The sequence below is a fragment of the Canis aureus genome, chromosome 5 (assembly GCF_053574225.1).
Source record: "Canis aureus isolate CA01 chromosome 5, VMU_Caureus_v.1.0, whole genome shotgun sequence".
Lineage (NCBI taxonomy): Eukaryota > Metazoa > Chordata > Mammalia > Carnivora > Canidae > Canis > Canis aureus.
This window is the reverse complement of record NC_135615.1, coordinates 14,508,843-14,534,325: the sequence shown is the minus strand read 5'-3', so window position 1 is coordinate 14,534,325 and position 25,483 is coordinate 14,508,843. Positions and strand designations below refer to the sequence as shown.

Here is a 25,483-nt window from a genome sequence, read left to right as displayed (position 1 = left end):
GAACTGTGGGAAGGTGTGTGCCAGGGCCTGGGATTGCAGGAACTCAGAAGTGTGTGGGTGGGAGTGTCAGCAGGAAGCTGATGGGAAAATAAGGCTGGAGAGGAAGCGGCCACCTAATCAGGTCTCCATAGGACAGAGTTTGGATTCTGGATTTCTTTTAAATAGCAATAAGTCATCATTGAAGTATGAGAGCAGAAGAATGATGTGGGAAGATGTCTGGCTGCTGAGCGGGAAAGGTGGGACAGGTGACCTGAAAAGGAACAGGTGAGGTCAGGAGCTAGTTTAGGTGAGAGGACTTGTTAGTGTACAATGAGGCAGCGACAGGGTACACGGACAAAAACAGACGAACTTATATGTTTTGGAACTGTCCTTTGGTGATGGATGTGGGTAGAGGGAGAGGAGAGTGTCAAGGTTTACCCTGGTAAAAACAACTGTTGTGTGAAGGTGCCATTTACTCAGATGGGAAGGCCTAGGGAAAAGCCACATTTCTGAGGGAAATTCACTTTTGGGCATGTTAACTTTGAGATGTCTGTGGGACATACAAGCAGAGATGTCAGATGAAAGAAGAATAATAAATATGTATATAAGATGAGCCAGATGAAAGAAGAAATAATAAATATGTATATAAGAAAAAATATATATACATTTTAAGATTTTTAAATATTTATTTGAGAGAGAGAGGACATAAGCATGCATGAGAGTGGAGGGAGGGGCAGAGAGGGAATCTTAAGCCAACTCCACACTGAGTGCAGGGCCTGACTGAGGGCTCCATCTCACAACCCTGAGATCACGACCTGAGCCAAAATCAAGAGTAGGATGTTTAACTGACTGAGCCACCCAAGTACCCCAGAAGACAAGGAATATATTTTTTAAAACACTTGAGTATCTCAAGTGGGGAGAAACAAGTAGAGCTTGGTGCCATGAAATCCAAGAGAAGAGAGGATTTAAGGATGACAAAGTGGCCAGCTGAGTCCAGTACTTCTGAAACGTCAAGTAAGATAAAAACTAAAAAGTGGCCAATGGGCAGTGCACATGCCATGGGTGGATCTAGCAAAAGCATTTGGGGAAAGAGAGAAAGAAGCCAGAGTGAAATGGTTTAAAGTTATCCATGGGAAACTAGAAGGCAGAGAAAGACTGAGTGGTCAGCTCTCCCCGGAAGGGACATAGGGAGGGCGACAGGGATAAGACTCAACTCAGAAAACAGGAGCCAACAGAGTACAGGAAGAGTTTATCATCACAAGCTTGGGGAAAGGAGCTTCAAACAGGCTGGAATAGGTGGGGGAGAACTTCTGGATGAGATTCAGCCCTCGGGTAACAGGCGGGATTTGGATCAATAGAGAGGAGAGGAGGCATCTGTGCCTGGGAACCAGTGTAAACAAAATCATATGGACAGGGGTGGGCAGAGGCCAAGGAGGACCAAGGAGAGACCAGTGTGAAAATGACATCCATCCAAAGGAACTGAAAAGCAAAGCTGGATGGGAAGAGCTGAGTATATCTGTGCTTTTTAAATCTGCCAGCTTCTGAGAAACACACTTCCTTACCTTTAGATAAACCTCCCTTGCATGCCATCCATGGGGCTGTAGAGGGGCTGCCATCAGCTCCCTCCCAGTTACCAGGGACGAGTTAGCCAGGTCAGGCCAGTCGGATACCCCCATCCCCACCCCAGCACCCAGGGCCCTTGCCGGCAGAAGCTACAGAAATATTCTTGAGGAGAGAAGGAAATAGGCCTTCAGAGAGCAGCAGAGGAAAGAGGCAGTAGGCACATGGTCCCCAGCATCCAAGGACCCCTGGAGCCCACCCGCACCACCGTCCTTCCTGTGACTTGGATACAGGAAGCCCCCCAACACATTCTTCCCGCTTGGGCCCCAGCTGATTCTAGTGAGTACTGCTTGCCACCAACAGGGCTGCGAGCACAAAAATGAGATGGTGCCAGAGATCAGGAATACCGGTTGTGAGGCTGAGCTGCAGGCTGAGAGGTAGCAGCCCACCCAGCCACCTAGGAGGCCAGAGGAACCCCTACCAGGAAGCAGGAAAACACCCCACATCTCAGAAATAGGCTACCCTTACTCACTAGTAACAACTTTGGAAATGTCTTGCTTCTGCATTAACAAATTAGAGTTAATTGCATTTGTATCATTTTGAAATGACATCAAACCCTTTTCTCTGAAGCCTCAAGACTTAGTTCATGTCAGAATCAAGACACCAAGAGTCGCTGGTCTGAGCTAGCGTGAAAGCTCGTAAGAACAGAGGAATGCAGAGGTGGTTGATAAAATGAGCCCATGTCTTTCATCCACAGGCTAAAGGTCTGGCTGCCAAAAGCCCACAGAGGGAAATATGCTGCAGGTTTATGATATGATGGAGGTAAGAAGGTGGTGGAAAGATCAGTTCTCTTGCCAAAGAAGTGACAGGGAAGCATTTCTCAGCCTCACCCGGCTCTGTCGCCCATTCTCTTCTTAGGTTTTGATGCCTTATTTGGATTGCAAATGTACGCACACAGCAAAGGGTCCCTGCTGGCTGAGATGTCAGGTGGCATTTGTTATTCCAGTTCACTTTTATGAAGAAGCAACAATAACTCTGGTTCTTATTTAGGATTTATGAAAGCTGATTTCTTGCATGTGGGGCTCCCATAGCCCACTCAAGCTTCCTGAATTCACAGTATACCCAAAAAGTAATCCCCGGGGCCAGGCCTCTTCAGAGGGCTGCGTCTGGAGGGACACTGTGAATGTCTGATGTTGGAGCCAGCTAACCCCTATAAAAAGATACAGCACCTCAAAGATTTCATAACCTGGAATTGTTTATGAGATAGTATGTGAAGAATTCCGTTTATAAAACTGTGTGTATAGAGCAATCCCATTTCTATAAACAAACATATGCATATGTCTATACATGTGGGGGTGCGCGCACTCACGCGTGTGTGTGTGTGTGTGTGTGTGTGTGTGTGTGGCTTAAAGATCCCGAAGTGATACCGACATGTTAACAACGGTTATCTTGAAGGAGAGAGGAAGAAGGCTTATAGGTAACTACTTTCCTTCTCTTACCCACATTTCCCCATCTTTCTACAATAAACACATATTCATTGGATAGTTTTCTAATGTTATTTTTTAAATGAGCATCTTGCAGTTTTCTAATAAACAAGTATAGAAAGCTCACAGTTGTAGGGTTTTTTTGTTTCTGCTTTCTGTGAGGGGTGGAGGGAAGTTAGGGGAGTTTAGTTGATGTTTGTTCCCATATCGCTTTATTGCAGTTTCCCAGTGGGACATGAGGTGCCTAGACACCGTCTGATGACTCCATATTACCCCTGCAAAACCATTTAAAGGATGGTTCTCATGATTGTCCTTTTTACCTAACCATAAATAACCCCACTAGATAATAGCAGGCTGGCTAGGAGTAGGGCACATAACCCTCCATCACCAGTCTTTTATACTCAGTGCAGATAACTTTATGCTCACCACTTGCGGCAGAGGGTTTGGTAGAAACCACTGAATCACAATGCTGCAAGAAACCACCTTCCAGCCCTAGTAGGTGGAATCCCTAATTAAGCCAAGATGCTACCATGTACTCCAAATATTTATTAGCAGGCCTTACATGCCCACCTTCAATCTATTGGCTATATCCTAAGACTCCCAGATTTTTTTTGAGGGAGGGAACCTTAAATGGACTCTTTCTCAGTCCAGCTCTGTAATAGAAATATATGCACAGACACAGTCACCTGTCTTTCACACAGAAACAAAAGTTTATGTATCTGCTTAATGCCCAAGAGCATGGTCTTTGAGGTTAAATAGCCTTCAGTTGATTAGCTTTAGCTGCATGATCTTATCTATCACAATAACCCTACAAGAACAGTAATATCCTCTTTTACAGGTGGGGAAATTGAGGCTCACAGAATTTAAGGAGCTCGTTCAAAGTTATACAGAGAGTAATGAAAGTTGGAAACTGAGCCAACATTTACCTGACCCCAGAGTCTGGGGGTGGGGGTGGGGTTGTATCTTTTGCCAGTATTACTACTACTCCTACAAAGATATGACTATAGAAACATGTACATCTTAAGGACCTAAGTCACCAAGTTACTTGAGATAACTGTTTTTTCTCCCCCAACTAACTCCCAGAAGGAACAAACCAGACTGTCTTTCCCTTTTCTTGTACTTTCCCTCCCTCTGACTTTCCTGCATGGGGTACACACACAGAGTCCTCCAGAAGTAACAATTTGCAATGGGATTAATGAGGGTTCCATACCTTCTGGGGTTGCAGGAGACCTCCTTCCAGGCAGCTGTACAGAGCTGGGCCCACTCACTGCTAGAAGTTATGAGTTAGTCTCCTCTAGAGGGCCTGAGCTGAGGCCAGTCCCTTCTTTGTTGGGATGGCCAAGGGCTCAAAAGTCTTTCCTAAATCTCCTTGTAAACAACAGTTGAAGATGCCCATGGAGAGGATGGAGGAGTGGCCATTTTAAAAAGCCTCTAAGGAACTCAAGTGACTTGACTCCCATGCCCTCAGTCTACTTCATAAAGTGGTTGTGAAACTCTCAGAAAGTTTCCAAGTATGTTGACAAAACATAACATGTGACCCCTGTTGAGGTATCATTGCCTCTTGGTAGAAGCTCCATATGATGGCAGCCACTTTGTAGAACCTATCAAACATCTTGAAGAACAAAACCAGTGGAGCCCACAAACATGGGGGAAAGTCTCCCGGGGGGGGGGGGGAGGGGCAGAGAAGCTGGATGGGAGTTCCTCATCTGAAAAATGGGGGTACCCATCATTGGGTGAACACAACCGGCATAGGGCCTGACTTAATAATGAGCCTTCCAAGAATCTCTAGTAGAGCAAATCTAACTTGATTTTTAAAACTTAATATCAATCTCAAGAACCAAATATTAGCCTAGCCAGCTGCCCCTTCTGCCAGCAGGTTTACTTGTACAAACAAATCATGTTCCCCGAGTAAGGAGGATCAAGCTGACACATGCCATTGTTCAGAAGGCAATTATCGTAATGAGGGAAAGCAAACTGAATGGAGGGCTAATCCAGCTGCTATGTTGATAAAGCATAATAAAGGTGGCTGCTATGGAGCAGGACGCCGAGTTAATTTGCACTTTTCTCCACAAGCCTGATGCTGCATACACCACAACTACGCTCATAACTAAATAGGAGCTAATTACTTGTGTTAATTACCCAACCCTGGGTCAGATCCCAAGGCTGGTTAAAGGTGGCCAAGGGCTAAGCACATGGGTTCTTCCTTTGTGTGTTACAGAGGCCAAGTTTGGGTGCCTAGAGCTTTGGGATCAGTTCTTATTACCACCTTTAAGACACATCCTCTGCACAGATGAAAGTAATTCTGCAGACAGGCCCAGCCACTTCCCCACTTCCTCCTTCTTATCTTTTAAGATCCCGAGGAACCAAAATATTTTTCCAGATTTTCTTTTCTCGACACAGACCACTATATCTGTGGAAACTTTAGCAAAAGTTAATGAGTCAATAATTAATAAACAAACAATTATATGAATGATCCCATTCATACAATATTCTGAAAAAGGCAAACTACAGAGGCGGAGGAGAGATGAGTGGTTGCCAGGGTGAGGGTGGAGGGATACCCTGGGGCTCCGAGAGCTGTGCCCTATGGATCCTGGGGATGGAAGTATAATGCTGTGCATTTGTCAAAACCCACACACCACAAAGAGCTATTTTCCTGTATTCTACTTCATATGACTTATAAATAAATGTTAAAAGTAGATAATAAAACGTGTTCTCTCTCTCTCTCTCTCTCTCTCTCCCTGGTGCTTTCTTATGAATTTGTCTTTATCACCAGAAATTGCAAAGATACCTTTTTTCTGACACCCTTTGAAACTAGCAAAAACGGGGAGAAGGGAAACAATTGCTTGTTGCACTATTTTGGTAATAAGTGCCCTGTATTCTATTGTTTTTGAAATGATTAAGCAGGTGTGGATATTTTTTTCCCTTGGAAGGCTCAACGGTGTCTACGAAAACAGAGCATAGCAAAGGCTGGAACAATTTTCCGGTGAGATCAGTCAAGTCCTAATCTCTGTGACGCCAAAAGACTTGGCTGCACAGAGGAAAGTGTAGTCCGTTCCCCAGCTGTTTTGTCTCTGTGTGTCTCTCAGTCTCTGGGACTGCTCAGAGACTGGTGTCAGATTATTTGGCGGATGCCAGGGAGACCCATCAGAGTTGGCAGCTTTCCTCAATAACACATTTTCCTTGCACTTCCTCAATGCCCTTCACTCCCTCCAGCTACAGCCTGAAATTCTTTGTCATGTCGTTTCAACACCAGTTGCTTGAAAAAGACAAATCAGCGACTTTATGATGTTATAATCTGCATCTTTCTTTCTTTTTATTTTTCTCCCCTTGAGCCCTCAGAGTGACTCCTCAAAAAAAGGCTGATGCAAGCCATAAGTGTCACAAAGGTCATTCATTATCACAGCACCCTCAAAACTCACACCATTTCCAAAATAATCACACCAGAACTGATAGACAGTTTTGCATTCATTTGTAATGTTAAGTGCTTAATCAACAAGTTAAATATTCTTCAGGTTCACAAGAATGATGACAACCTCTGAATAGTTTTCCATCACTTAAGTGGGGTTTTTCTGATTAGGGCTGACAGATGTATATAAGAAGCAAGGAGGTTTACCTACACGCTTTTTTTTCTTGTTGGGAATATGATAATGTGATAAAATTAGATCTTCACATGCTTGCACTTTTTTGCCTTGCAATTATACGTATACCTTTGTTGCAGAAGCAAAAGGGGGGCATGAGATGGAGTCCTACTGCATCTGTTATCTGTCCACAGTGATGGGGGCCTAGGGAAGTCATATCAGGGAGGTAGATGCTTAAACTCAATTTGTAGACTCACAGACTTTCAGGTTAGTAGAGGCCTTAATAATGGCTCTGATTAGCTTTTCTCAAGTGCAAGGACAAGAGAACATTCCACTTAGCTCGAGTAAGAAGATGCATGAACCAGGTCTGAAGCTGAAAAACTATAAAGATCCAAGACGGCCTTGGGGCCCAGCGACTTGGTTTGTCTGTCTCAGACCACACGATTTGCCCTCTCAGGGGTATACCTCTGCCTCTTCATTCACATGCCCCCTCCTATCCCTATAAAAATGAACTCTTTTTAATTGCCTCACACTTTCAACTTGCTCGTGGTCCTTTATGACTTTTCCAGCCTCCCCTTAGCATCAAAACCAAACTTGCTGGCTCACATGCGTTTCTTAGTTTTAGAATCTGAGAAAATTTTATTCAGTACCTTTTTACACACCAGGCCCGATTATGTGTTACTGTCACCCTGTGAATTGACAGCCCTGAGATCAGGTGTCAACCCAAACTGTTCAGTCCAACATGGAGAAACACAGTACAAAACACAGCCATCTTGGCCACAGGGGCTCTGGGTGGGCTGTTCCTACTAGAAAGGGAGGGGTAGCAAGGCTGTGAGATTGCTCTACCCTGATCTAACAGTTGAGTGTCCTCTTCAGTAGGGTTTTCAAACTCCAGTGCCTACAGTGGCCAGACAGGTGATGGAGCTGTGTCCAATTGTCTGGTCAAGAGCATGCATTGCTTGAGTGGGAAAGACTTGGGAGAACTGGAGAATGTAGCCTGGTATGAAGGAGAGGAGAAAATTAGCTCCAGTGGGTTTGTTGTCATGCAGAAAAGAGGACCTGGTGTTGGCAGATCTTCCGATTCTTCAACAGAATCCAGACACTTGATACTTTACTTAAAACCTCCCAAAAGGGATGCTTGCTTGGGTGGCTCAGTGGTTGACTGAATGCCTTTGGCTCAGGGCGTGATCTCAAGGTCCTGGGATTGAGTCCGCACCGGGCTCCCTGTGGGGAGCCTACCTCTCCCTCTGCCTTTGTCTTTGCCTCTCTCTCTGTGTCTCTCATAAATAAATAAAATATTTTTTAAAAATTAAAATAAAGTAAAATCTCCCAAACTTGAATGTTCACTCAAACTTTCTAAACAGTATGAGTCAACCAAAACATTCCCTTATCTCCTCCACCTTTCAGCCAACAACTGACCTTTAGTCACACAGCAGTGAGCGAGACAACACTATTTTGAAAGGAAGCCCCCCTTGCTTTCCAACAGTTCTGCTCATTTAAAATTCTTTCATTTATTTGAATCTAAATCTGTATCCTCACAATCTGTCTTTCATGATGTGAAGGGGGAAAAAAAGAAACAAAAGCCCCCTCAGTGTGATAGCCAAAGACAGACTTGAAGACAACACCTTCAACACACCTACCTCTTCTCATTTCTTCAGAAGCACTTCATGTGATCCACTCCTTCTACTACCCTGCTGGCGCACAGCACGGAACATCACAGAACTCTTCCAGCTTCTTCATTTGAGACTTTATACTTCTCTTAGCATGACTGAAGATTATTTTTGATGACAACTTCATACTATTAATTCAACCTGTGTTTTTAAGTAAACTGAAGTGCTTAAGGTATGTTGCTGGTTGGTTGTTTTTCACACCAACACTTACTAAACCTGATTTTTATCACCCTGCTCTTGTGAAGTTAGGTTCTCAGGACCTGAGTAAATTCATTGTCCCCGTTAAATCTTATCTTGTTAGGTTTCTCCCAGCCTTCCAGCCTCTCCTTTAGGTCCTTCTGATGTTGTTCCTATTGTTCAAACTATTAATATCTCTATTCATAGCCATTATTTATTATCTATTCTCCAAAAAGAAATACCAAAAGGCATACTGCATATCAGCCCATATTTTAGATTTGCTTCTCTTTCTGTAAGAGATTTTGTCATTAGAGGGAAATTCACTTTTTATAGCAAAATTTCACTTTGAGAGTCTTTTGATAATTCTTCACTTTTACTTATCTGGCTCTGGTATCTATATCTTTTCCTTGGAAGGTTGAAATCTATATTTCTAAAGTCCAGAGCATGTATCTGGCTATGCTCTGTACGTCCCAGCCTGGGAGTCCTGCATAGTCCGAGACAACCAGATCATTTCCTCCTCACATTCTCATCATTTCTGCATTTCCAACCAACTGTTCTTTGTTGAACAGAATTAGATCTACCACAACAGTTTCCCTCATCGCTCCTTCTGACTTTTGAGATTTAAAACAGTGAACATGCTTCCAGCTATGATGGAATGGATGATATCAGATTAATCCCCCACTGAGAACAACTATAAAGCTGGATAAAATACAAAGGCCAACTGTTGGAAAGCACTGGAGAGCAACCAAGGCAACCAGGGCCCCAAAGGGGCCAAGATCCTGAAGGCACAGGAAATGCATTGATATGTGCCTAATATTCTGTGCAGGACTTCCCCTGGAGGCATTTGCTGACTTCTCAGTTGTGCTTATACAGGCCTAATGTTGAAGATTGGGTTCCCTAAAACAGATTAGTAAGCATGATGCTCACCAGAGGGTATTTAGGATCAACCTCTGTGAAGGGGAGAGGAAGAAGGCAGGGCTGTGTTGCAGGTCCAGCCTCTGCTGACCCATAGCAAGTTCTAGAGCTAGAAGAAGCCTTCTGAGTTATCCTGAGTTGTCGAACAGGGTACAGGCTGGAATGAGGTGGAGAAGCAGTTTTCTTCAGAAGAGGCAATCCCCAAAGAAGGCTGATGACTGGAGGCTTCTTCTTTTTTTTTTCTTTTAAGATACATTTATTTATTTGAGAGAGAGAGAGAGAAAGAGCATGTGCATGAGTGAGGGGAGGGGCAGAGTGGGAGAACCTATAAGCCGACTCCCCCTGAGTATGAAGCCCAACATGGAGCTCCATCCCATGACCCACAGGATCATGACCTGAGCCGAAACCAAGAGTCACTCAACCAACTGAGCCACCCAAGCACTGCTGGAGGCTGCCTTCTGATGAGACTCCAAGTAGTTAGGGGGATAAATCTTTCATTTCTGAAGGTACCTGGCCATTGCATCACAGCATCCATCACACACTGAGAAACCAAGCAGAAATCGGCCTCTAAGAGGTTAGAAAGCCAATATTAACTTCGGTCATCTTACAGTGCTAGAGATACAGCAATGAGTTCAAGGGCGGCAAGAAGGAAGGGCACTGATTTTAGTTGAGGACTTGGAAGAGCTAGCCCATAGGAGTAAGAGCCTGAAATAATCTCAAGGAGATCAGCAAATTATCAGCCTCTCAGAAGAAAACTAAGTCTTTTCTTAAAGAAGGTAACATCAGCCAAACTCTCTGTGACTTATCCTACATAATGCCCAACATTAAAAAATCATCAGACGACCAGGAGACAGCAACAAATCACATGGGGTAAGGGGAGGGGATAGAAAGAGACAAAGCAGAAAGTAGAACCAGAGGGAGGTGATTTAGATGCTAAATGTAACAGACACAGGTTTTAAATAGCTATGATCAACAGTTCAAGAAAATAATGGAGAAGACAGGGAATTTCACCAGAGAACTGGAATCTAGAGGAAAGGACACTCCTAGAACTGAAAACCACAATAATAGAAAATAAGAATCCAGTAGATTAAACAATAGTACACAGCAGGAAACAGGTTTAGTGACTTGGAAGAGAGATGAGTTAAAAGTATCCAGGAGGAAGCAGCACAGACAGAGGGAAAAAGATGCTTCTTCAAGCTTAACAGACATATAAGAATCAGTAAAAATGTTTCAAATAAATGAAATTGGAGGCCTAGATGGACATATAAGGGAAAATAGAGAAGAAGTAATATTTAAAGAAATAGAATCTGAGGGTGCCTGGGTGGCTCAGTAGTTGAGCATCTGCCTTTGGCTCAGGTTGTGATCCCGGGATCCTGGGATCGAGTCCCACATTGGGCTCCCGGTGCATGGAGCCTGCTTCTCCCTCTGCCTATGTCTCTGCCTCTCTCTCTCTCTCTCTCTGTCTCTCATGAATAAGTAAATAAAATCTTTTTAAAATAATAAAAAATAAATAGAGTCTGAAATATAATTGTCCAAATGGACATATTAGAGAAGCTTGGATTGTTTCCCATTAGGGATGCCTGCAGGCCTAGGTAGTGAGCCTACGCCACCAAATAGCAAACGCTCATTGAGCTCTTAAGACACCCACTCAGGATAGCATTTAGGTCCACCCACATCCTCTCTGTCCTTATAACTGCATTGTCATCAGAGGAGGAAGCTGTAGCTGGAGGTTCATTCCTCACCCAAGGTCACCAGCCTAACCAATCCTCTGCTATTGACCTCTCTGCCATCCTCCTTGTAGCAGTGCATTTATTAGTCTCAATGTTTTTCTTGGATAAACCCTTTAGGCAAAATAAGAATGTTCATGGGCTTGGGGAGCCTTGGGAAAGACAGTTCTAGGAATTCTGGAGACAGGAACGTCTCACTAGGTGCTCCAAATGCAGGCATGAGGCACAAGGGAGGATGACAGGTAAGGGGAGAAAGAACAGCAGGTGGGAGAAGGTTCCAGAAGGAGAGATAGAGTCATCCAATCCTTTCAATATTGTTTTTTGTTTGTTTGTTTTGGAGTTTTTTGTTTATTTTGACTGTTTGTGTGTTTTCCTGGCAACTGGTCTTATGCTCAGGAGGAATCAACTCTTTTCTGCTTTCCCTTTCCTGCTGGATGGCCTCCCCACACCTCAGCACACCAACTACTGGTTCAGCCACACTATGGGTTACATAGGCTCTTATGTGATGACGTAGGGGCCCACCCTCCATTGCAACACAGCTTCTATGGGAACATGTGTTCTGATTCCAGCAGCACTTACCTTTGACCTGAGAACACAATTCGTCTTAGGGGGGACCTGCCTGTATCTGAGGAGTTAATAGCACCAGATGATGACTTAAGCCTCATCACGGAGCAGATGTGATTAATTACCAAAGGAGCATGAAACCACAGGACACTGAGTTCTAAAGACACAGAATCTTGCAGCTTGCAGTGTGTTGGGGTGGAGAGTTTCCCTGGAGACCATGGAAGTGTGGGATCAGCTCTGAATCCTAGGTGGGCTTCGGATAACAGATAACGCAGGCAAAAAAGAGCAAAGAAAAGCAGCTACACAGGCTCGAGGATAAATAGGAGGGGCAAGGAGCTTGCTTTCACTTCTAGAAGCTCCCAGGGTCTCAACAGGCTGCAGGCCACTGTCCCCACTGACTCCCCATCAGGTATGGGGGCAGACTTCCCATCGCACCTGGAGCTCTGAGGCAGCAGTTTGCTTCACTACAGGTCTGTGTTTGTGCAGGCTGCCACTGAGCCTTCCCGGCCTTGGCCATGCCTGCCCCAGGAGGCTGGCCCCTCTGCTCCCCGCAGCCAGGCCATCTCTTCAGGGTGGCAGGCTCCAGAAGCATTTCTGAGGCCCAGAGGGACAGGTGCCAGCCCCGCACCACACGCTGCAGAGTCAGAAGCAAGCCTGGGGAGCAGGGAGCAGGGGGGCTGGAGAGGAAAGGCCTGCTGACAAACTGCGAGCTGCAAACTGAATTAGGGCACCGGAGAGATTCAAAGCCTTGCCCTTTCTCAGTGGTCTTTCCTCTCCACTCACCTAGAAGAGCACAGAAAGGCGCTGAACACAGGGCTTCAAGCCCCTGATCCAGGAGACAGGGGAGTGAGCAGGGCCAGTTTCTCAACCCAGGCCTCTGACTTCTGGGTACTATTTAGCGGCAAATCTCCCTTTCTCCATCTTTAAGGCGGAGAGAACTGTGCACTCAGTTCTGCCACAACATGACACACGCGTTCCTAAAAATCACTGCTCTGCAAAATCACAAGATAGAAAACTCGAGGCAGTGGGGTTGGGGTACAATACCCCAAAATTTAATCAGTGACACATAGAATAAGGTAGAAACTGTAGCATCATTGCACACATGTTCAGTGGTTAAGAAATATGTAACTACTACAAATAAGTCTGGTGCTCTACTTTGCGGAAGACCTGGAGTTTGCTTGCAGAGGTGGATGTTGGTGTATGAGTTCCCCTCACAGTAGAGGGGGAAGGGCTGTCTGACACTGGGGGGAAAGTACTGGCGGGATGTGGTGGGTATGGCTCCTGTACAAGGGCACCAGGACGTGCTGGACGTGCAGCTGGTGGCAGTCTTTTGCATCCCAGTTTTGTCTGTGCCTGTGGACAAAATTGAACACAAAACTCACAGTATGATCACATTGTTCTCCTCATACATCAATTACGGTGAAACAAATTTTCATTTTTCAAACTAGTATTATAGCAAAGCTGGCTGTACTAACTGCTTCATGAGGGGGACAGCATGAGGATTAATTAGATAATTCCCATAAGTGTTAAATCCAGTGCCTGAGAAGTGGCGAAATCAGTGTTGCTAGTATGATGAATATACATCAAATTATTGTATTTCAAACGAGTCAAAAAATGAATCTGGGGATGCCTGGGTGGCTCAGCGGTTGAGCCTCTGCCTTCAGCTCAGGGCATGATCCTGGGATCCCAGGATCGAGTCCCACATCGGGCTCCCTGCATGGAGCCTGCTTCTCCCTCTGCCTATGTCTCTGCCTCTCTCATTCTCTCTCTCTCTCTCTCTCTCTCTCTCTCTCTTTCTCTGTGTGTGTGTCTCTCATGAATAAATAAATTAAATCTTTTTTAAAAAAAGAAAATGAATCTGCGAATGCCAGGATGCCTAATTGTAGAGTAGGGAGTGGTCGTCTAGGGAGTGTGTGTGTGGGGGGTGATCATTTATCTTGATGAAGAGAAAGGAGCACATGCCTGAGACACCCAGCAGCAACCTATGCTAAGTTCTGTGACCAGGATGACAACCTGCATACTCTCCCTATCCCCATTAACCTGAATATGATCCTGGGGATATATCTGCCCACCCCTCTGTAGGCCTTACCTTCTAGTATTTAATATTTTCTAAAATAGGAATTTGGGCAGGGCTCAGCTGAGTGATTCTTCTGTCCCTCATGGTATCAACAGAGGTCACTCAGTGTTACTCAGCTAGCAGATGGGCTGGTCTGGAGCATCCAGGAGAGCTTCATTCCCTGGAATGGGTCCATTAGTTGGACCCAGGTGGGACTGTCAATAAGAGCACCCCCATGTCAGGAGGGGTGACATGGGAATTCCAGAACATCACTTGTACTGTATCCTATGGGTCAAGCAAGTTAGCCCATCCCATACTCAAGGGCAGAAGAGTCAGAGCCTACTTCTCAGGGTGAGGAGTGGCAAAGACCGGGACCATCGTGAATCTACCACACCGCCCTTGAAAACTCAGCTCCAGGATCATCATCAGAGAACTGGACTGCAGCTTTCTGCTGTAGACAACCTTCCCAGGGGGCCCCCACCATTTACTCTGCATATCTCTGCAATCATCTGTGGCCTCCTACCCTGAACACAGCGGTTTATCTAATGTTGTACTTGGGCTGCAAGCTCCTGTGTAGTGGGGACTAGGTGTCATTCAGTTTGGATATGGAGTGTCCTTGTCTTTGGCACCTACAAGCCCCCAGTAAAGCTTGAGTAAATGAAGGAGAGAATAAACAACACAGGACCACCGCCGCCCCTTCTGTTCAAAGCCTCTGATGCCTCAGGAGCAGGAACCATGGCCATTCCTCTTGTAACCCCCACGTATAACGTGCTGCATGACACTTAGCTAATACTTAATGTTCGTTGAAAACCCAAACCCATCTGCTTACCCACTGGGCCCTGCTGTGCAGCAGTGGCTGAGGGGCCCTGGTGCTGTGACCCCAGCAGGTGAGGAGAGTATTTGCAGCAGTAGCCTGAGGCTGGGGCACGCTGAGCTGAAAGCAGGACCTGAGGGTGTGGTGGATGGGGCCAGGGCATAGAGCAGGTCATTCTTGTGAGTGCCAAGAGACAGAGAAAAAGTGGATGGAAGCGGGGGTTGTGGGGTAGACGTGAAGAGAAATGAGTTCTCCTGCTGCTGGGCCAGTCAGTGGAGGGAGCCAGAGCAAGCTCAGGATCACACAGGGTAATGATGTTGGTCAAACTGTCCTCTGCAGACTTGGCTGTCAACACAAAGACCACATGCAGCACAGAAGAAAATCAGCCTTGGGTTCAATTCAAGAGATAGAGCTTTGGAAAGTGGGGAGCTGCCACAGAAAACCAGCACTTCAAAGTGGGAGCTGTTGGTTACCAGGAGCAGTAAACCAGGTATTGACTGTGTGACTATTTTAAGTCTCATTTAATTCAGCACTTGGATTAGGTGAGTGCTATTTATAAGGAGTGATCCCCACCGCAGCTTTGGTCCCAGAGCAGGTGGAGGTCCAGGAGCCTGGGGATCTCCCTGGGCTGGGGCCTGTGGTAGGAGGCCCAGGGCCTGCCTCCGACAATTAGTCCAAGGCGAGCAAGGAGAAGCCATCTGCCCACAGATAACAGCTCTTGAGCTCACTGAATCAGGCCTCAGCCCCACCTCACTGACGCCTCTACATGGCTACCAGGGGAAGGGAAAACGTGGGCTTTGTCCTGCCTTGTCTCAGCCTTCAGGAAAGATGAGATGAAATGGTTTGTCCCGGCTGGGTGGCCCCCTCCTCACGCAGGCCTTTGGTATCTTCCACTGGACACAAAGAACCGCCTCCATATGCCTCCCTGGACTGGAGCTGTGAGGAGCTGAGCTTTGAGACCGGCCCCAGCATTCTTGGAAGCCTGCGCTTTGGCTTCCCAGGCAGGTCCAGGTTGTCCCTGGGGACTTTTTCCAGAACAAATGGAAGAGACACACCCTGAATTGAGAGGCAGCCATGGCGAACAGGGCCTGGCCGAGCAGAGCCACAGGCCTGGCTGGGGGAGGGACGACGCCTGCAGATGCCCCCCTCCTCCAGCCGGGAGCTGCTCACCAGGCAGCCAGGGGCCAGCAGGCCCATGGCAGCAGCAGCAGAGGACAAGTCTTTCAAACAAAACTACATGACACACAGATCGGGGCAGAGCACGCCAAGCAGTCAGCTCTGCTAGGGGTGGCCGTGCAGCTCAGAGGCTGGGCTCCAGGGGACCTGACTACCTGAGGTGCCCATCCGGGCAGGGGTCCTGTTTGAAGGCTTTCCAAGCCCTCCTGGTGCAACAGTAAATCTAGAGGCCGGCTGAGAGCTCATCCTCAGCCCTGCTCTGCAGGTAGAGACCTGGGTGCGGGTCAGAAGGACACAGCCACCTCCAGGGAGAAGTGGGCCATGTTTGAGTTGTGAGGCCTACTCGGGCATCCTCGGGAAAACACGGAGGGGGGAGGGGGGCTAGCTGGCAGGCAGTGTATCATTTCCCCAGCCTACTGGCACCCTGCCCATGCCTCCACTGAGCACTGTCCCTCCCAGTCTGGGCATGGAGACAGTGACACAATTTAAATTGGACCTGTCCCTTTCCTGTGTGTGAGCAGTCACTGGGGACCCAACCTTGCATTCTGTTTGGTGGCAGGGTGATGAGGGTCTGCCAGACTTGCAGGCCCAGGTGGCCAGGTACCGATGGGACTGGGCCTCACTTTGGAGGTTCCGAATGACTTCAGTCATCCCAGGGCAGGGGAGACCGCGAACAAAGACCTTTCAGGGCAGAGCGATGCTGATGGAAGCTTCCTTCCTGCCTGAGAGACAGGCAAGCCATTGAGGTTTGTGTTCCCTTGTCACCTTCAATCCGTTAGCTACTGAAGATGCACAAGGAGGCGTATATTTTTTGAAGAGTGTTTTTCTTTGTCACTAAAGTGTAAGGTGACACGCCTTCCTGAGCACATGCATTCAACACTGCATTACTCCACAGCCCGGTTCCCAAAGTGGCCCCTGGGCCTGCCCGGGTCTTGCCCTCTGAGAGTCAGGGACACACTTTTGCGGTTTGGAAATGTCAATGCAGTCTCCTTGGCATCCCTTCTATCCTCGTCACTTCAGAAAAGTTGGTCTGGGAGGAAAGGCTGGGGTCTCCAGAACCTGCCCCCTTCCTCAGAAATGTTCCTTCACTGGTGACAGGCAAAACACACACTTTGCTATTCCCGGATCTCTAGTGCCTCTCTGCTTCTTGTGAGGGAGGTGGAAGGGTGGGCGGCAAGGAGCACCCCCAAACCGGCCATTTCCCCTCCTCTGGACAAGGCAGCCGCTGCCTTCTCAGCTGGCCGTTACCTCTGAGGGGAATCTTTCCCATTTGCTTACATCTTTTTTCCTCCCGGCATGTGTGACAGTGTTTCCTAACACATGATACACATACCTTACTCTTGGAGAGACTTTACAGAGCCCAGTGGCTTCTTCTTCCCTTCAGTGGGAATGGCTGGCCCACACTTCTCTGTGTTGTTCCTATAAAACTGTCCAGGACCCTCACTGAACAATGATCCTGTATATCTGCAGACCCCACCCCCTTCCTCCCATTTCTCTTCCCCAAAGAAAGCCTCTTTTTTCTCTTTCTCTCATCTTTTGAGTTAATACCTCAGGGGGCCTGTAACTGGGCCCCAGGCCCTGAGACATAGATCAATGGGAATCAGTGAATTCAGAAGAAGAGAGTGGAGTGTGTGTGCATGTCTGTGTGTGTCTGTGTGTGTGTAAGACAACTAACATTATACAATAATTGTAATTTAACAATAATGAGTACAAAAAAGGTCATTAACAAATGTCCTCAGGCCAGAAAAGGAAAAAAGTGAAAGAAAAAAGAAAAAGAAAAAAAAGAAAGAAAGAAGAAAGAAAGAAAGAAGAAAGAAAGAAAGAAAGAAAGAAAGAAAGAAAGAAAGAAAGAAAGAAAGAAAGAAAGAGAAAGAAAGAAAGATCCTCAAGCCAAGACTTGGAAATGCATATAGAGCTCACAGGCTGTCAGGAACTGTCCTGAGCACCGGACATGCATGAACACGTATTGGTAACTTCATCGCAACCCTGCAAAGTTAGTACTGTTACTATTTACCTCACTTTACACCTGAGGACCCTGGAGGAAGGTCTAAGATAAGACAGCAGATGGAACCCTCCAAGTATCTAAGAAATGATAAGCTGTCAGGATGTTTGGGGGCAAATGGCAGAGCAGCGCTGTCACATCCGGGCTGTCTGAGTGGCAGCCGTGTTCTGAACTGAAGACCTCATTTGTCAAGGGTCCCCAACTGATTCAGGCCCCTGGAACAAGGGTACAAAGGGCTGCCACGTCCTGTGTGACCAGAGAAAGATAAGGGAAGAGGGTGACACTAAAGGCCTGACTCTGAGGTGAATTATCCAAAGGAAAACAAATTCTATGGTCAGCAAAGACTAGTAAATGCTAAGTTAAATAGACTAAAAGTTTCCTTATTACAGGACTTCTCAGAGCTTTCAATGTGCTAACATGCACTGTGAGTCATGTAACAGGAAACAGAGAATGAAGCATTTCCTCAGCTTATTAGAGCTGTTCGTGAAGAGACATTCATGAGACCAGAATCCCATGGGATACACTTTGTGTCTGATTTAATCAGTTTTTCCACTTTAAAAATGAACGTTGGCCCGATCTGGCCTGGAACTCGAGGTATGTCCCTGATTGTCTGAAAGACCCGAATGTCTGAGGATACCTAAAGAACGACTGGATCCACCATTTGGGAGACAGAGCACCGGCTGGGGGGAACCAACACCTGCTGTGTCTGATAAGACCCCCCCACCCCGCCACCACTCACGCACACTTACCTTTGGGCCAGCGTATCTAAAAGAGAAGCTCTGGTTATCACTGATAACCCAGAGTGAAAGGGCCAGGCTCCTCTTTTGCTCGGCACAGTGCACCCCACCAGCAAATGGATGACAAACTTATTATTGTTATTTCTTAATTAGGAGCCTCTATAATTCAAAAATTTCATGAATTTACAGTAGAGTTTTGGCTGCGTCAACACCACCTATGCCTCCCCACCCAGGAGCAGACCACTGGGGGAAATGATGGGCCATGAACTTCAAGATACTCCACTATTCCACTGGGAGGGTCATTCGTGGGGGGCAAGCAATATAAGAGGGGGAAGCCAGAAGGAACCTCTTGGGAGCTATATAACTTCCGGGCTAGCAGGAAGGAAACTGGTGTGGGGGGGGGTGTGCATCTCACTGTCAAAAGCGCCAGAACACAGGTACATGCACACATGTACTTTAAAGTCCTCCCCAATAACCAGTAATTGCCCATTCCACTGAAGCTTCCCTCAGGAGGCTCTCACACCAGCCTATTCTGATTGCTTCTCCCAGGTGCACGATTATTCCCTTCTGACCAAAGTAGTGAGTCTCCTCTGGGACCCACTGCCAGATTAATCTTAAAACATTATTTTCACCATGTTCACTTGCCCTGACTAGGAGTCCACCTCATGGAGTCTTTTCCTCTGCCTTCTTGACAGTCTTCGAACAGGTCAGGCATGCTCCCAGCTCAAGGCTGTCAGCACTGTGGGGAGGGCCTTTGCCCTGCAGTCCAAATGCCTCACCCCCTCGCTACCTTGTCCCTCCTTCAAGTTCTTGTTCAAATGTCATCCTCTCAATGAGGCTTCCCCTGGCCACACTGATGCAATCCGACCTACAAGCACTTCCTACTTCCTTTTCCCGCTTCATTTCTCTCCAGAGCACTTATGACCTTCTAATGTGCTATATATTTTATTTATTTATTACATTTATCATATGTCTTCCCAGCAGAATGTCAGCCAACATGAAGGCAGAGTTTTGTTTTCTTTGGTGCCGTATCTCCAGCACCCAGAACAGTGACTGGCACAAAATAAGTGTTCAGTAAATATTTGTTGAATAAGTAATGGAATGAAGGTTTAAAAAAAGAAAACACTGGTAGAAATGCTGTACTTCTTGTTAAATTTAGCCTTTTAGGTGTTTGGTAACTAACTGTTATTTGCAAGTGAAACTAGTCACTGAATCCTTAACAAACCTTCCAGGGCTAAAGCTAATAATGTTGTGCTTCCATCAATACAACACATTTTTGTTCATTTATTGGAGCCTAAAGCCTGGCCTTTCTCCATGAAGTTATTAATAATACAGAAGCCCTCAGGGATCCCCATGACCCACTGAAGGTAGAAGGGAGAGATTATTTCTGAAAGAAGGAAGGTGACTTTTTTCTGTTTGGTTTTGTCTGACAATACCTTCAGAAATGATACCCCAAATAAACAAGTTCTCTTGGAAGACAGTGTGCTTTCTAACTGCAGTGCTATAACTTTGCTTCTAGAAAAGTCTTCAGGGTCAGTAGGTTTTTTTTCTTTTAAATCTTAGAGTGACAAATTTTCACTTTCAGAAGGGGGGCTTGTTCCTACAAAACAAAATCTAGTGAGTAAAATGGTTAAGCAGTTGAAAACACACTGAATGGATTGAGTGTGTTATGTGAGTTGAAAGCTGAGAGCTCACTGCTTAGAGCTCTCCCATCTTGGTGATCTGTCCACTGAGCTGCTGCTGCTGGGGCATTGGCAGTGGTCAAGCTTATCTTTCTTTTTGTGCTTTGGGGTGGAGAGTTCTTTTCTTCTAAGATTAGATCTCCACATCAAGATGGGGTATACACACTTTCTCTGTTCCACCTGTTAAATACAAATAAAAATACTTGGATAAATATATGTTTCTATTGATACATTTATATTTTGTAATAAATATATAGATATATTTTACATATATTTATATACAAATATTTAATATAAATGTAAATACTAGCAATGTAAATATATTTCCCTAGGTAAAGGACCAGGAAAGGGGCAACCGAGCAAGATGGAAAACTTTTATTTTATTTTATTTTTTAAAGATTTTATTTATTTATTCATGAGAGACAGACAGAGAGAGAGGCAGAGACACAGGCAGAGGGAGAAGCAGGCTCCATGCAGGGAGCCCAACATGGGACTCGATCCTGGGGCTCCAGGATCACACCCTGGGCCGAAGGCGGTGCCAAACCGCTGAGCCACCCAGGCTGCCCAGAAAACTTTTAGACAATAACCACTCCACCCTCAACCAAACACCAAGGAAAAAATGTTGTCACACTGCCACTCCATTGGCACAAACAGGACAGGGAGCCTCCATGTCCACCTCGCCTACTCTAACAAGGTGCCCTTCCTCCTCCTGCATACTAGGGTGGCATCGGAGAAGACTGAGTAGGGATCTGGAAACTTCAGTCCCACCCACCCTCTCTCTAGAGCCAGTGAAGACCATGTGAGGACACTGAACTTCCACACTCACACAGTGGTAATGAGGCAGCACCTCCCCTTCCCCCAGTATCACTGGAAAGTGGGTGGGAATCCACAATTTTCAGCACCATGAAGTGGGGCAGAGCTCTGCTTGGCTTGACCCATGTATCCGTAGAAACTTGCTAAAAGAGAAGATGTAAATAAAGGGCAAAGTCTTGTAACACAATATCCAGGTTCAGAATACAAGCAAAAATCACTACTCCAAGAAGCAGGAAATCACTATGAGTGAGAAAAGACATTCAACGCACACCAACACCAAGACAATACAAATGTTAGAATTATGTGACAAGGAATTTCAAACCGCCATCCTAAAAATGCTCCAATGAACAATTACAAGCCCACTTACAAAAAGAAAATCTCAACCAGGAAATAGAAGATGTAAGGATGTAAATTCTTTAAATGGAATTTTTAAGACTGAAAAATAGATGATTACCAAAATTTTAAATACTTAATGGATGGGCTCAACAACAGAATGGAAATGGCAAATGAAAGGATAAATAAACTTGAGCATAAAATAATAGAAAGTGCCCAGTCTAAACAAAAGAGAAAATAGAATAAAAAATAAAAGGGAACCTCAGGACCTGTGGGACTGCCTTGTAAGAGTTAATATTCATGTCACCAGAGTCCCCAAAAGAGAGGAGAAGAGTGGAAAAGGCATTAGAAGGAATATAGCTGGAGATTTCCAAAATTCAGCAAAAGACCTAAACTGACAGATCTGAAAAGGTGAATGAAGCCTAAAGAGGATAAGGCCAGAGAAAACCACACCAAGTCATATTATAGTTAAACTTCTAAAAAGTAAAGACCAAAAAAAAATTGTTTTAAAAAAGATTTATTTATTTGTGAGAGAAGGAGCACTAGGTGGAGAGGGGCAGAGGGAGAGAGAGTGTCTCAAGCAGACTCCCCACTGAGCGCAGAGCCCTGCATGGGGCTTGATCTCACAACACTGAGATCATGACCTGAGCTGAAATCAAGAATCAGACACTTAACTAAGCCACCCAGGTGCCCCACCAAAAACTTCTTGAAAGCAATAAGAGAGAAATAATACCTTACCTTGAGGGGAAAAATAATTTGAATGACAGTGAATTTCTCATCAGAAACCACAGAGGCCAAAAGGAAGTGGCACCACATTTTCAAGCGCTGAAAGAGCTATTGGCCCAGAATCCTGTATCCAGTGAAGAAATCCTTAATGAGTAAAGAGACATCAAGATATTTTAAAATGAAGGAAAACAAAGAGAATCTGTGGTGGGCAGACATATTCTAAAATAGCTTAAAAAAATTCTTGAACAGAAAGAAACATCTGGGAGGGGAAAAAGAACAATGGGAAGAACATGAAAAAGACAAAGACAATAGACTTCTTGAATCTTCTAAATTGTGTTTGGTTGAAACAAAAATTACAACATTGTTCAATTGGCTCTAAATGCATGGAGAGGAAATACTCCAGGAAATTATATCATAAACAAGGGAGAGTAATAGGAACTGAAAAAGAGGGAGGCTTTCAGCACCTTATTCAAACTGGTAAAATGTCAATAGTGCAGACTGCTATAAATTATGTATGCATAATGTACGATAGCTAAACCAACAACTAAACCATCTCTGTAAAGAGAAACGCTTGGAAACAGTAGAGAAAAATCAAAATGGAATCCTGACAAATGTTCAAGTAACCAACAGTAAGACAGAAAAGCAAAAACAGAAGAAAGCAAAGGGAAAAACAGAGAACAAAAAAATAAAAAGGCTGGTTTAGCTCCTAATATACCAATAATTACATTAAAGGTAAATAGTCGATGTTCCTAGTTACATAACATCTTCAAAATGACAAAATGAAAGATATGGAGAACAGATTCGTGATGGCCAGAGGATAGGAAGGAGGAGGAGGAGGAGGGAGTCTTGCCGTGAGGAAGGAGTTCTGGGTCCTGACTGCAGCCCCCATCACACATATGTGCACGTGTGATGAAATGGCCCGATGTGTGACACCACTGTACCAGTGTCAGTCTGCCTTTCTCATTGTTCTCTTGCTGTGTAAGGTGTCACCTTTGAGGGGAAGCCGGGTAAATAGTCTGTCCATAGGACGTCTGTCTACTAGCCTTGCAAATTCCTGTGAATCTGTAACCACTTCAAAATAGAAGGTTAAAAGGAGAGTGATAAAGTCTGGACATAGCTGCCTGGTTTCCAATATTTGGTCTGACATCCTCTGTGTTAGGGACCTGTAGTGAAAGTCGGGGGCCGCCCTCTCTTCCTGTCCCCACTCCCCCCACACAGCCTTGCCCACCACGAATTCTTTAGCTAGAGACAAACTATCCCATTTTTACAGGTCTAGCAGTTTCGGTCTTCCAAGGAGAAACCAAGTCATCCTGGGACAAATAGTCCTTCCTCCGGGGGAAGAAAAAGTCACCATTATGGGCCACTGGTAGTAAAATAAGAACCTGTTCAGAAACCTGAACACAGTAAAGTCATTTGAAAAAGGCCAGGAAGTCAAGATTTCTCTTAAATAATGAGAATTGAGTGTATGTATTTATAGTGGGGTGGTTTTCTCAGTATCACCTGGTTCTCCTAAGGCACCGGGTATGTTCTGGAGCAACTGTTTCCAAAAAGGTTGGGGCTGAATGGAAAGGAGTTCAGGGAAGACACAGAGGCCTGTCATGGCTAAGTTACTAATATGTCTGTGCCTCAGTTTTCTCAACTGTTAAATGGGAATGATAATAGTAACTCCCACATGCAGTCGTAAGTGTTCAAAGAGCTACGATTGGTACAGCGCTTTGAAGAGTGCCTGGTACCTAACAGGCGTTAAGTAAGTTTTGCAACTTTATTATCATTCTAATATACTGGGAATATCTTTCTGGTGGCCCAAGGACAAGAACACATCTTTGTGTGTGATCTGAGAAGATGTCAGATTGGGAGCCAAAAATGAGCCTGAAGTGAAGGGGGGGGGGACATGTCTTCCTCCACTTGAGGCCCTCCTACCTGCTTTCCCCAGCCCCTGTAGCATGGAGATTGCCACCTGGAAGTTTCTGTGATGGGGGCACAGAGAGCTAGAGTAGGGGCAGGGGCAGGAAAGGGGCCCCTGGGGCCAAGTCTGGGTCTGTGGGCTCTAAGAGCAACTACTTCTCAGAGAAGTTTGCAAGTTACTTTGCTTGTTACGTGCCACTCCAGTATTCCTCAGGCAGCAGCCCTTTCTGCAGCTAAAGGCTGAAGGCTGGCCATTCCAATCCACAGCATAATCTGAAGACTGAGCGTTAATCCCCTTTCCCCCTCCACCCCCATCTGCTGTCCCCCTCACAGACTTTCTCTGGCATCCCACAGCTCCTGGCCTTTCTCCAAGGCCACCCTTTCCTCAGTCCTCCATCTGGGAGCTTAGACTAGCAAAGAAGGAGGAAGAGCCCCCTTCCCACTTCCTAGGGCCACACAGTGCTGCCAACCTCTGGCTGGCCAGTGCCCTGGACTGTGCTCCCTGTGAGAGACTCTCCACTGAACAATGGGGATAGCTTTAAAGGTGATATCACTGGAGGGGAAGCAAAGGTTCCACCTTTGCTCCCTTAGACTTTTGCTGTGCCTCACAAGGGAAGACATTTCACAACCTTACGTACTCTTCAAGTGTGTCTTGAATACTCCCTCCACTGTTTCCCAGGTTCTGTGGCCCTGAGGTGTGTAGCTTGTCTAGCATGTGCACAACCTCCACAACCACATTTGTTTTATTGGGAGTTACCAGACGAAATGAGCGGCTGGCCCTGAATTCTTCTCATGGCTCCCTTGCGATGGATATCTGTGGTTTCTGTGTGTCCCACATCTGTCTGTTCCTCTTCTCTGGAACAGCCCCCAGGGTTTCCTCTGGGGACCCATCCTCCCCACAAGATCATCCTCAACCTCAGGCCAATGAGAAGACTCCTAGGGAGTCACAGGTAAGGTTTTGCACTGAAAAAGAGATATGAGAAAGAACTTAACCTCCTAATTTCAATGATCTTAAAATCAGGTAGCCTCTTCTCTTTTTCAAAGTTATTTGACTGTTCTAGGTTCTCTACATTTCCAGACAAATTTTAGAATCAATTGAGTTTCTACGTAAAAACGATGGAGATTTTGGTAGGAGTTGGGTTAAGTCTAGAAATAGATCAATGTGGGGAGAACTGACATCTTAGCTGGGGTCAGTCTCCTCACCCATAACAAGGCATCTTTCTCAATTCGTTTAGGTCTTCTCCAACTGCCGTAGCAATGGTTCACAGTTCACGGTGTACAGATCCTGCATATCTCTTGTCAAATGTACTCCAATTTCACTTTCTTGGATGCTGTTGTAAATGACATTATTTTTTCTTAATTCCAACTCCTGATTGGTCAATGCCAGTATACAGAAATAAAAGTGACTTTGGGGTCACCTGGGTGGCTCAGACGGTTAAGCTTCTGACTCTTGATTTTGGCTCAGGTCGTGATCGCAGGTTGTGAGATGGAACCCCGCATCAGGCTCTAAGCTGGTTGCAGAGTCTGTCTCTCCCTCTCCCTCTGCCCCCACCTTCTTTCTCCCTCTCTTAAAAAAAAAAAAAAA

The 25,483-nt window shown here is 45.7% G+C and overlaps 1 long non-coding RNA gene across 2 annotated transcripts; it reads left to right on the top strand.

Annotated features, from left to right (window-relative positions):
* On the top strand, positions 1–25,337 carry LOC144313714 (uncharacterized). Of its 2 annotated transcripts, none has more exons than XR_013379341.1 (5): positions 1–264; positions 2,297–2,361; positions 14,864–15,525; positions 16,260–16,446; positions 25,134–25,337. It is a non-coding gene; the product is annotated as an uncharacterized LOC144313714 (long non-coding RNA). The 2 variants fall into 2 exon arrangements; XR_013379342.1 differs by lacking the exon at positions 25,134–25,337 and adding an exon at positions 23,264–25,125.
* Positions 25,338–25,483: the final 146 nt, after the last annotated feature.